This window comes from Bactrocera neohumeralis, unplaced genomic scaffold, assembly GCF_024586455.1.
Source record: "Bactrocera neohumeralis isolate Rockhampton unplaced genomic scaffold, APGP_CSIRO_Bneo_wtdbg2-racon-allhic-juicebox.fasta_v2 cluster10, whole genome shotgun sequence".
NCBI lineage: Eukaryota > Metazoa > Arthropoda > Insecta > Diptera > Tephritidae > Bactrocera > Bactrocera neohumeralis.
Genome location: NW_026089623.1, coordinates 2,866,396 through 2,878,384, shown reverse-complemented (window position 1 = coordinate 2,878,384; position 11,989 = coordinate 2,866,396). Strand labels below are relative to the sequence as shown.

General features: G+C 35.5%; 1 non-coding gene across 1 annotated transcript; it reads right to left on the bottom strand.

The window, feature by feature from the left end:
- Positions 1–5,098: 5,098 nt before the first annotated feature.
- LOC126765645 (small nucleolar RNA U3) lies at positions 5,099–5,309 on the bottom strand. Its single transcript, XR_007668507.1, has one exon. It is a non-coding gene; the product is annotated as a small nucleolar RNA U3 (small nucleolar RNA).
- Positions 5,310–11,989: the final 6,680 nt, after the last annotated feature.

The following is an 11,989-nucleotide window of genomic DNA, read 5'->3' as shown; positions in this document are numbered from 1 at the left end:
CACATTTGCAAACCATAAGTGTTTTTATCATTTTAATGAATATATATAAATGCCATAGCTATAAAATCTTCAAATGACTTCATATCTAATTGTATTTCAATACCATTATATAATCGTTTGAATTATTCAATTTGGACATTCCATTCGAAAGATATGTTTCGAAGTGTGTTGTTACTCAAAAAATTAGTTCTAATTTATGATTTTCGAAAGAATTATGCAAATAAAAAAAAAAAGAAAACATCTCGTGCTTTTAAACTTAGAAAAAACAAGTAAGGAAGGGCTAAGTTCGGGTGTCATCGAACATTTTATACTCTCGCATGATTAAGTGATAATCGGGATTTCATTATCCGTCATTTACATATTTTTTAAATACCGTATTTGTGTAAAGTTTTATTCCGCTATCATCATTGGTTCCTAATGTATATATTATACAGAGAAGGCATCAGATGGAATTCAAAATAGCGTTATATTGGAAGAAGGCGTGGTTGTGAACCGATTTTACCCTTATTTCGTACATGTCATCAGAGTGTTAAGAAAATATTATATGTGACCTGGTCTACGGAAAGGGGGCTTAGGTGTCAAAAAAAAGGAGAACAATTAATGAGATAACGAGAAACTACGATTATTTTTAACAGCTGTTTCCCAGAAAACTAGTTTTCGCACGTTAGCTCCCTTTTCGTAGACCAGGTCAAATATAAAAAAAAGCCTGGGCGCAGCTTCGTTCTCCCATTTCTTCCGTAAAATTTAGTGTTTCTGACGTTTTTTGTTAGTCGGTTAACGCACTTTTAGTGATTTTCAACATAACCTTTGTATGGGAGGTGGGCGTGGTTATTATCCGATTTCTTCCATTTTTGAACTGTATATGGAAATGCCAGAAAGAAACGACTCTATAGAGTTTGGTTGATATAGCTATAGTAGTTTCCGAGATATATACAAAAAACTTAGTAGGGGGCGGGCCCACGCCCATTTTTCCAATAAAATTACGTACAAATATATTCCGAGATATGTACAAAACACTTCCAAAAAATTTACGTCCAAATATGCCCCTTCCTAATGCGATCCTTTGTGCCAAATTTCACTTTAATTCTTTATTTATGGCCCATCTTCGAACTTAACCTTCTTATGGAGCCAAGAAATACGTGTACCAAGTCTCATCATGATATCTCAATTTTTACTCAAGTTACAGCTTGCACGGACGGACAGACGGACGGACGGACAGACAGACATCCGGATTTCAACTCTACTCGTCGCCTTGATCACTTTGGTATATATAACCCTATATCTGACTCTTTTAGTTTTAGGACTTACAAACAACCGTTATGTGAACAAAACTATAATACTCTCCTTAGCAACTTTGTTGCGAGAGTATAAAAACTGGATTAGTTGCTGTCTATTCAAAATATTCTAAATGGTGTCAATAATTTGCTGAACTTAACAAAATATGTTATAATAAATATATAAACAAAGTAAAAAATAATATTATACGTAATCCAAAATTGTTTTATGGTCCGCTATGAAATATAAGTCTAGTAAGTCTAGTGACAATCACAGCATTTCTAATCTGTTCGCTGAATTCTTTAGGTCCAATTCTTCTTCTTCTTCTTCTTAATTGGCGTAGACACCGCTTACGCGATTATAGCCGAGTTAACAACAGCGCGTTAACAACAGCGCGCCAGTCGTTTCTTCTTTTCGCTACGTGGCGCCAATTGGATATTCCAAGCGAAGCCAGGTCCTTCTCCACTTGGTCCTTCCAACGGAGTGGAGGTCTTCCTCTTCCTCTGCTTCCCCCGGCGGGTACTGCGTCGAATACTTTCAGAGCCGGAGTGTTTTCGTCCATCCGGACAACATGACCTAGCCAGCGTAGCCGCTGTCTTTTAATTCGCTGAACTATGTCGATGTCGTCGTATATCTCGTACAGCTCATCATTCCATCGAATGCGGTATTCGCCGTGGCTAACGCGCAATTACTTTCCAAAATCTTCAAAAAATGTTCCGCATCAGCATAAGTTATGTCCGATTTCTGTCATTAATGCACCTGCCATTTCCGAAGCAGACGTCTTATATCAGTTAAATATGTTATAGCAATCATATAATTATGGCCCAGATATGATTCCCTCAAGCTTTCTTAAGAAATGTGCCAAATATACATATATACCAACCCCTAACAAAACTATTTAATTCATCTCTTATGCAAGTCTTATTTCCATCCATATGAGTAGATTTAGGTCATCTATTGAAAACTATAGGGGAATAGTAAAGTTGCCAGCAATACGAATACCTATGCTTTTTGAAGCAATTATAACAGACAACATAACCTTCCGGATCACTAATTTCTTGTTCTCAGCACGGTTTTCGTAAAGGGAAATCTACAATTAACTACACTAACCGTTTAAAACGTATATAGTTAATCTCCTGACAAAAAATTATTTTATCTACACTTAACAAGTAACATTTAAAAATAATAAACTTTAATCTAATTCTTAATTTTGGCTGTTGAAATTTTTGTTTCTGTAGCTGAGCAGCTTAAGATCGCAACGCTTAAAACTCTCTTGCCTTTTATGACTCGGCTAATTCCGCTCGTTCGCGGATTGCGCCCCTCGCGTCAGTTGGGAGGGAGGAGGGTAATCGTTGGGTATTATTATTATTTAAGGGTATTAATTTCAATGTTGGTGCCAACAATTCTCATTAAAATATTAACGATAAAAAAGGAATACAAGATGCACACATATGTACTTACCTACTATTCCTACCTTCGTACTATTCCAGCATGTCTTCAAATAAAATTTCGCCTGCCGAGATGCCCCGTAATACGAGTAATAATAAGCGATGTAGGTATGTGTCACTGGGGTACTGGAGAGGGGTGAGTATCAAGAAGTAAAGTGTTTTTTCATATTAAAAACATAAGTACATATATTTACGAGTATAAATGCCACCGCCGTCGATCCACTACGCAGCAGTCGTGTGCGAAATTAAACACATTTTAGCAGAATATATTGTCTATACTGAATGTACTATATACATACGTATATACTTTAAAGTCGTATAGTAGGTAATTTATATTTTTATAGATTTAAAGCAAAAAATTTAGTACCGTTTACCTTTTTTCATTTTAAAATGACCAAAAGATCTAGATCTCAACTTTCTAGAAATAGTTCCCATGCGAGGTTATCAAAACCACGCCGTTATTTTCATCAGAAACTGAAAATCGTTTTGCAAGGCGATGAAAATACGCATTGCAATCGCGTACCAGAGAGTCGAGTATCGAGCGCTCGCAGAGGCTTGCTCGTAATCGAGTTTTAACTTTATTCCAGTGTGAGAGCGCCTCAAAATTAGCGTTTTTTGAATATTTTACATTATAGTCAGATCGGACAAAATAATAACTTTTGGTCATTTAAATTGAAAGACCCCTTATTTATTACGATTGAAATTTACTTTATAGTGGTCATTTAATATATGGAGAAACTTTACAAATATTTCTATGCTATATTAAAATAACTGACTTTTGAGCATTCAGTACTTAAGAAGGGCATTAAAGTTGACGCATCACATGACAAAACATTTCATCAAATACATTTATATTTCGTGGTTTCTTTAATTATCGTTGTTTTACATTTAATTAAGTGGTCTAGAGCGAAGCAACAAATCCCTCCGTTTATATATATTTTTGTTAAGATTTCAGTCTGGCCATCCCACGTTTCCAATTGTTAAACGTCAAAACCTCCTGAACTTTGACAGCTGATCGAGTTCAGGAGGTTTTGACGTTTAGCAATTGCATTTCAAATGAGAGATGAGTTGGGCATATTTTTATCTCTGCATTAGCTTTCAGATACGATCCACAGATTAATTATGCTCAACAGCCTTCCGTCCAAATCGGAGCCATGAATAGGATCTGTTGTAAGTGTTCTGCCAAAAAATGTGCCGATAAACCGAATGGTATGTGCTCTGCTTCTGAAAAAGTCAATCTCTCCAATATGCAGGAACCGCCTCGGCCAATCAAAAATTTTTTGACAAATAATCACACACATTCTGTACATTTTTTAAACAACATACGTAGGTACAATAACCTTTTTCAAATAACGTCGTTTGGTGCGAAAGAAAAAAAGGTGCGTGGAGTCCCTACGCGCGGAAGAAGTTATACTTCTTAGTGATATTCAGAAATGCATATCATTTTGTATGAAAGAAAATTTAAATTCATTATGCACATTTTATAAAGCAAAGTCTAAATGAAGGAATTTTGACTCGGAAAGTAGTTCTGTCTCTTTGTTGCGGAAGGGAATATGCAGCGTAACCATCTCTCTTTTGTACTCTTCGAATTGGGTTGTCATATTATAATTTGTATATCTTATATCATGGTGTTTAGTCAATTTCTTGTATTCATTATCGACGTTGCATTTGTATTGCGCACAAAACTGGGCCAAAGTAAAATGAATTTTCTTTTTATTTTTCTTTGCAGTTTTTCAATAAATTTAAATAAGTTTCTTAATAAATTTAAATAAGTTTTTTTAATAAATTTAAATAAATTTAAGTAAATTTAATGTTCTACAAAAGCATATTTCTATACTTAAACAAAATTATTTGAACCATCGTATATTTCTTACATACATAACCAAACCATACTTAAGACAACGCCACGAAAGTGTCAATAGTGGTGTTGGTGGTAAGCACATAAAAAGTCACAATGTCGTAATACTATACTAATAAATATTTTTCTTACTAATAGAAATTAAATTTATCACAGCAATATACCTAATATACATATACATAATATTGCTGTGATAAATTTAATTTCTATTAGTACGAAAAATATTTATTAGTATAGTATACGATGTTAAAAGGCATACATCTTTCTATCCTATCTTGTGTATCTGCACATGCTCATATGAATGTATGTATGTATAGGCATGTGCGCGTTCAGAAATTCAAAGAATTCGTACAAAAAGAAAAGAGAGACGAAAGAAATAAAGTCGCATAAAATAGTTGAGAATTCGCAAAAATGAAAGACAAACGAAAGAAAAATAATGCGCAAGCATACATAAGCGTACTGTACTTATTGGCCGCATTATTTTTGCGTAAAACCTTGGAATTTATTCATTAAAATCACCACTCAGAAGTCGTTTTATCCGTTGTAAGCGAGCGATTTTCGAAGAAACATCATTTCTAATATGCCACAACACAATATTAGAAATGAAGTTCATAAACCTCATTTACATGTATTTTCAGATAAAACGATATACTTCGTCATCGCGGGTCGATTTCCAAAAAATTTAAATGAAGACTAACTACAGAAATGATCCTGTAAAGTATATCCTTAATTTTTCAACGGCCAACGCAGAGTATTTCAACCAAAATATACGCAAAATAGTTGAGAATTCGCAGAAATGAAAGGCAAACGAAAGAAAAAGGGGCATAACTTCAATAATGCACAAGCATACAAACATACATATGCGCAGCAGCAGCAAGGAAAGAGGTAACATTCGGCTATCCATTGTATATTTCTTTCATGCATAACAAAACTATCATTAGGACAACGCAATACAAGTGTCAATGGTGGTGTTGGTGGAATGCGCTTGAAAAGTTGCGACGAGCACGTAGGTTCGAATCCCAACAGAATTTATTTTTAATTGAATATGTCACCAACCAAAAATTGAAACATTGTTCTACAAAAACAACAACAGCATAAGCATGGCAACATTGTGTTGTTGTTCGAAAAGCCGAGTTGTGCCGAAAGAAACGAACAAACGATCGCCGATTGTCACCGCTTCGCTTGTTGCTCGAACATCTTCGCAGAAAAGGATGCGTAGATTCATATTGAGCAAAAAAAAAAATACAAAAAATATATTTTCATGTTCGAATTTCCTTCATTTTATTAATTTTTAATGACCCCACGCAAAAACGTGTACAAAATTACGAAACGATTGTTTAGTACCCATGCGAAGCCGAGCTGCTAGAAAAAATAACTGTCACTATGGGAGAGTGTGCAATTACTTCACAGCCACAGTTAAAGTATTTAGGGGTAATATAGGACTCCAAACTGAAATTCAAGGAGCACTTGGCAAATAAAGGAAATAAGTTAACAATGCCTTATCGAAAACAATGACAGACACCCTCTGCGCTTCAGCCGTCGACTTCTAATCAAAAAAGTGATGACCTCAGTTCTACTATATGTATGGGTACAGGCAATAAGAGGAACAAGTGCTTTCCGAACTATATCCAGCGAAGACTAGCTAGTAGCCGCCCATAGACATCCAAGGAGACGAATTCGTGAGATTATATGAGCTATCAGTGTTAATTACAGTAACCAAAATAAGAGAGGAGAGAACAAAGAGCATAATTATATGGCAGCAACGGTGGGAAACCTAAACCAAAGGACGATGGACCCACAAACTTATACCTGACATCCATACGTGAGTAACTAGATAACATGGGGACCTGAATTTCCACTGTTCAAAATGTCAGTTCGCATTGTTCGATGTGTACGGAGTCCATAGAAGACTCTGAACATGTGTTTTTCCATTGTTCTCGGTTTTTAAACATAAAGGAAAAGTAAGAAACTGCAATAGGTGGTAGTTTAACGGTGGAAATTTTACTGTATTTATGTGTCAGTCCTCCGACAAGTGGAAAGCTCTTCGGGAAGCGGCAACTTCCATTATGACTAAATTAAGACAGTTACAGCAGAATAGGGGTCAGTCCGTCCGTGCTGTAGAGCAGGAGGAGACGTAAAATATCTTGTCACTCCCATGAAGTAATACCTTATTAGGTGGTTCCGTGAGATTAAAGTTCCGCACTCCGGCTTTCGAAGTTTCTTCCTACTAATAGAACAAAAAAAAAACATACCATACGGAGTACCCAGTGGACGTAGTATATTCTTTTTAATTTAATAAATGCAAATACGTATGATTTAAATTACAGTTTTATATGATATAAAAAATAGTAAACATTTGAACGGCTTGATAAAACAAAATTCAAACATGTTAAAAGCCGCAATACCGCTTAGCGCTAAATAAATATATACAAATATATGTATATGTATAGATTAATATATATTTAATAAGTATTAATTGAATGCCTACATATGCTAATGTTGTGTATTCCAAACACACTTAGCCCTCCAACAAAACAGAGATACATATATGCATGTTTACTTAGTACAAATTAATTTCTAGACACATAATATATTCTCAATATACATACATACCATAAAAACATATTGACAAAGAACTTTGCATACATATTACATACATATAAATTCAGACATATTAGAACTCAATACTAAATTGATTGCTTACATATATATAATAGTGCATTTGGAAAACACCTGTTTTACTGAATCCGTTTTCGCGCTCTCGTAAATATATTGTCAAACAAAAACAAGCAGGATTGCACAAAACATTACAACATCTCCTTTGAACATACATTATCCTTTGAACATATACAGGCACATTGATCTCGTCAATGAGCTCTCAATTGCCGGAATAGCCTTAAGAGCCGAGGTGCATGCTGCTTGGATCCCCTCTGTCGTCTCAAAATGTTTGCCTTTCATCGGCCTTTTCAGGCAAGGAAACAAAAAATGTCCAGGGGGGGCACATCTGGTCTGTAGGGCGGCTACGGAAGCGTTGGGATGCAGGCCTTGGTTAGGTAGCTGTCCACAAGAAAGGCGATGTGAGCCGGGGCGTTGTCGTGGTGTTACTTCCAATCTGCTGCATTGTCTTCTCGGACCCAATTGACCTTTTTTGATAAATTAAACATTTGGGCAACTAAACGAATACTTATTCGACGGTCTGAGTTCAAAACTTTGCGCAAATGAGTCACCTTGTCGGTTCTTGTCGAAGTCGCAGGCAGGTATAATGGGATGAACAAACTTATTCCATTGTGAGAGCGTCTCAAAATAAGCGCTTTTTATAACATTTTCCATTGTGGCCACATCGAACAAAATAAGAATTGTTGGGCATTTAAATTAAAACACCCAACATTTATTACGATTGCAAATTGTTATATATTGGACTTTTAATATATGGCGACTACTACTTAAATCCTTTTTTATGATTTTATGATACATATATTAAAACAACTGACTTTTGATAATTCACTACTCAATAAGGTGAATTAAGCCTGTTCGTTCTCAATTAATAAATGTTTTTAATCATTTGTAATTGAAAATTAATTATTCTATGCATCAAATTGCAAAACGCTTCATGAAATATACTTAAATTTCGCCTTTTCTTTGATTTTAATTTTTTTTAATTTTTATTAGCGATCTTTAACGGCGGCAACAAATTCCTCCGTTCACATATATTTTTGGTATAATTTCAATCTGGCCTTTCCAGTCATTCCAATCGCGAAACGTCAAAACCTACCCAATCCAGACAACTGTAAAAGTTTGGTAGGTGAGCGGTTCTAACTTTTCCAGTGACAGGAGAGTTGGGGATCTCTTTATCTCTCCCAGCATTATCTTCGTCAACGACCTCTTCCCGGCCTTCCAAAAAGTGCCGCCGAAACACACCACTTCTTGCTAAAGCAACACCTGGGTAAGACTGATTGATCATACCAAACGTCTTTGTTGCAGATTTACAGAGTTTCACACAGAATTTAATCTCTCTGCTCTAACGAACGCTGCATTTTCGGCTTGCAGCACTCACAGAAATACGTCGCGCGAAAATGTTTGTCCTGAATCTCCAGGTGCTCTGAGACAACTGACCAGCCGCTCGTTTGTTAGCTAGGAGCGCCCTCTACCGAATCCAGTCGGTGCGCGTACGCTCCGAAGTCAGTCGTGGCGAAAGAAAATCAGTCCTATTACTTTCCGGACAAACCCTTTATTTGCATAAGGATATACATAAGTATGTAGTAGATTCTGACCATTCAGATCTACCATAAAATTTTAAATCTTCAGCTTACGCAATATACGAAAACTGCTTAGACCAGTACGAAGAAACAAAAGATATGATCTCCGATCAATTAAAGCTAATAACAACAATTGCACCTACTCCACATCCGAGAGTAGAGCTGCCACAAATACAACAATATCAAGAGGCAACTTCAGGCATCCATCTCGAGGTGCGGGCATATGACACAGAAACATTTCCTGGAGGTTATGAAGATTGACTGTACTTCCGGGACATGTTTACATCAACTATCCAAAGCTATCAAAAGCAAAAAAATTGTATCACCTCCGATACAAAACGAAATTTGGTCAAGCAGACGTATTGGTAAAACAGTTCGCTCTAAATGACGATAATTTTAATTTGGCTTCGAAACCTCTAAGGTATTAAATGCCTTCTCTACGCATATCAGCTCTGCGGACTAGTAACCAACCCAACAACGTTAAAAAACAAGTTAGTAAAAGCAAAATACGAAAACGAAAGAATACTGGTCGATAAATAAGTAACGGCACTCATGAACTGGCCCAAAAATTAAGGAAAGAAACAAGTGAAGAATTCATCAAACTAGAATTTACTGTTTCAAATTGTCGGTAATATCGACACAAAATATTCCCACAGACAGTTGGGATCCTATTGTGGTAAATATATGCACCGCAGCATTATCAGAAAATCGTTGCTTATGTGGGAGCAATCGCTCTCATCAAGAAGAAAATGCCCAACGTGGTAACAAATGAAAGATTTTCTGACTATTCAATATGAAACCAGCACTACCAAAATCAAAGCTTAAGCGGACCCTAAGCTGGAAGCAACAACAATATAAACAGAAGCATTTACAAAACGCAATCGTTCAGATCCCAACAGAAAAAGCAAATGATTTTATATCTTACGAAAAGTTGAAAAACTTGAGAGTTAAGGAATTAAATATGCATATAAAAATTGGAAAAGCAAATTTAATTGCCTATACTATTATCATAAAAAATACAAAAAGTGCTTATACAGAAAGAACCACGGGTTTAATTGTAAAAGCAAATTACGAAACCCACAATTCTAAAAATAGCCAAGAGACACCATGTTGCTCAAAGGCACAAAAAGCTCAAACTCTGCACAGACAAACACAATGTTCAAATTTATATCCTATCTCACTCGTATCGAGCAGACGTGTGTTTTTTCGCGGTCATTTTTGCGGTTGATTCTTTAAGTGAATGCTCAGTGTTTTTGTTCTTTTAGTTGATCTTATTGATCTAATCAGTACTTTCTAGAATACTGTAAAATATAGTGGATACAAGTTTATAGTTTGAATTGATATAAAAACAATGGCCCCCGGGCCACCTAATCTTGGGGGATAACAGATTCGCCTTGCTGGCTTCTGATCCCCAACCAAAACGGAAAAAATAAAAAAACAATTTGAGCCTTTTCCTAGTATACCAGAAATACAAGTGAGAAATCCTAAATACGTTATCATATCGTCCGTTTACATAAACAAACTATTAAGTATTTATAACTGTTTTGCAATTAATTCTCCATTAAAAATAGTATGCAAAGAAATTATGAAAATCATAGAATTACGTGACAGAAATATATGCCTGTTACTAAAAGACTGCCGAAAAATTCATTCGTACTAAATTTTTACACATTGACAGACACCAGAAGACAGAAGTGAATGCAAAATACCATGAAAAACTCAATTATACTAAAGGAACAATATATGTATGCCCCATACTTAATCGATCTAAGTGAAGAAGAAATCGTTAGTAATTTATCTGACCAAGGAGTTGTAGGAGTATACAAACTCTCCAAAAACATAAATGGGAAAACTAAACATACCGGAGTCTGTCTCCTTTCTTTTGACAGGTACCAACTTCCCAACCACATTGATGTAACATGGCATTTAGTTAAGGTTAGACCTTATTTCCTCAACCCCATTCAATGCAAAAATTGCGGTAAATTAAATCACACTGCAAAACGCTGCAAAAACCCAAAAATATTCGAACACTGCAATCTAAAGATCATAGCGAACGCGTTCGCCTCGTACTGGAGTTCCTATTCTTGTGACTCTACTTTTACTAAACAGTTTGTGGCTGAAAAACAAAAATCCCTAAGCCATATACTCCCACCTAACGACAACCTTAGCAATTCAGCACTAAATTTAGAATCAAATATTTCCACTGCCGAATTTGATGACGCAATTTCCACCTCCAAGGGTAAAACACCTGGCTTAGACAGGAATTCCTATGACATGCTAAGAAACATCCCACAATAAAGTACTTTCAGACGGTATCTATCCTCAAAGTTGGAAAATAGCTGAAATCATTCCAATACCTAATCCTGGAAAATCTCCATCAAAAATTACGAGGTCTATATTTCGCTGCTATCTAGTTTAGGAAAGGTCTTGGAGAAAATAATCTCCAAACGATTGATGTGGTACGCAGATAAGAATTGACTAATCACTCACAACCAAGTCGCTTTCCGAAAAAACCAAGGTACAATAGACACCCTTTTACACTTCGAACACCATTGCTCCAAAGTTATTTCCAACAAGGGACACGTTACTTGCTTAAGCTTAGGCTTTGAAAAAGCTTACGATCGTATCGGCCTTCACAAAGTTCTAAAACAAATAGCAAATTGGAAATTAGGATCGAAAATATACAATTTCCTCAAAAATTTTCTTACTAATCGTAAATTTCGGGTTAAAGTTCACAATAGTTTTTCCCACCGTTCTCCGCCAGAAAATTGAGTTCCTCAAGGTTACCCTTTAGCTGTAGTCATATTTATTATTGAATTTAATGAAATCAGCCAGATACTATCAAATTACCAAGTCGACCATTGTATGTATGCAGATGATATTCTGATATTTTCAAAACATCTTGATTTGAATAACGTCAAACCAACTTTTATGGACATACTAATAATATATCTAATTGGTCTCTCACATCTGGCGCTAAGTTATCACTGGATAAATGTAACATCTTACACATCTGTCGTAAAAGAAACTGTAATAATATTAATATCACTTTTAAGAACATAAGAATACCTACTGTAAATTAAATTAATATTTTAGGACTTATTTTTGATTCTAAGTTTAAGTTCAAAAAACATTGTTTATATAAATTATTC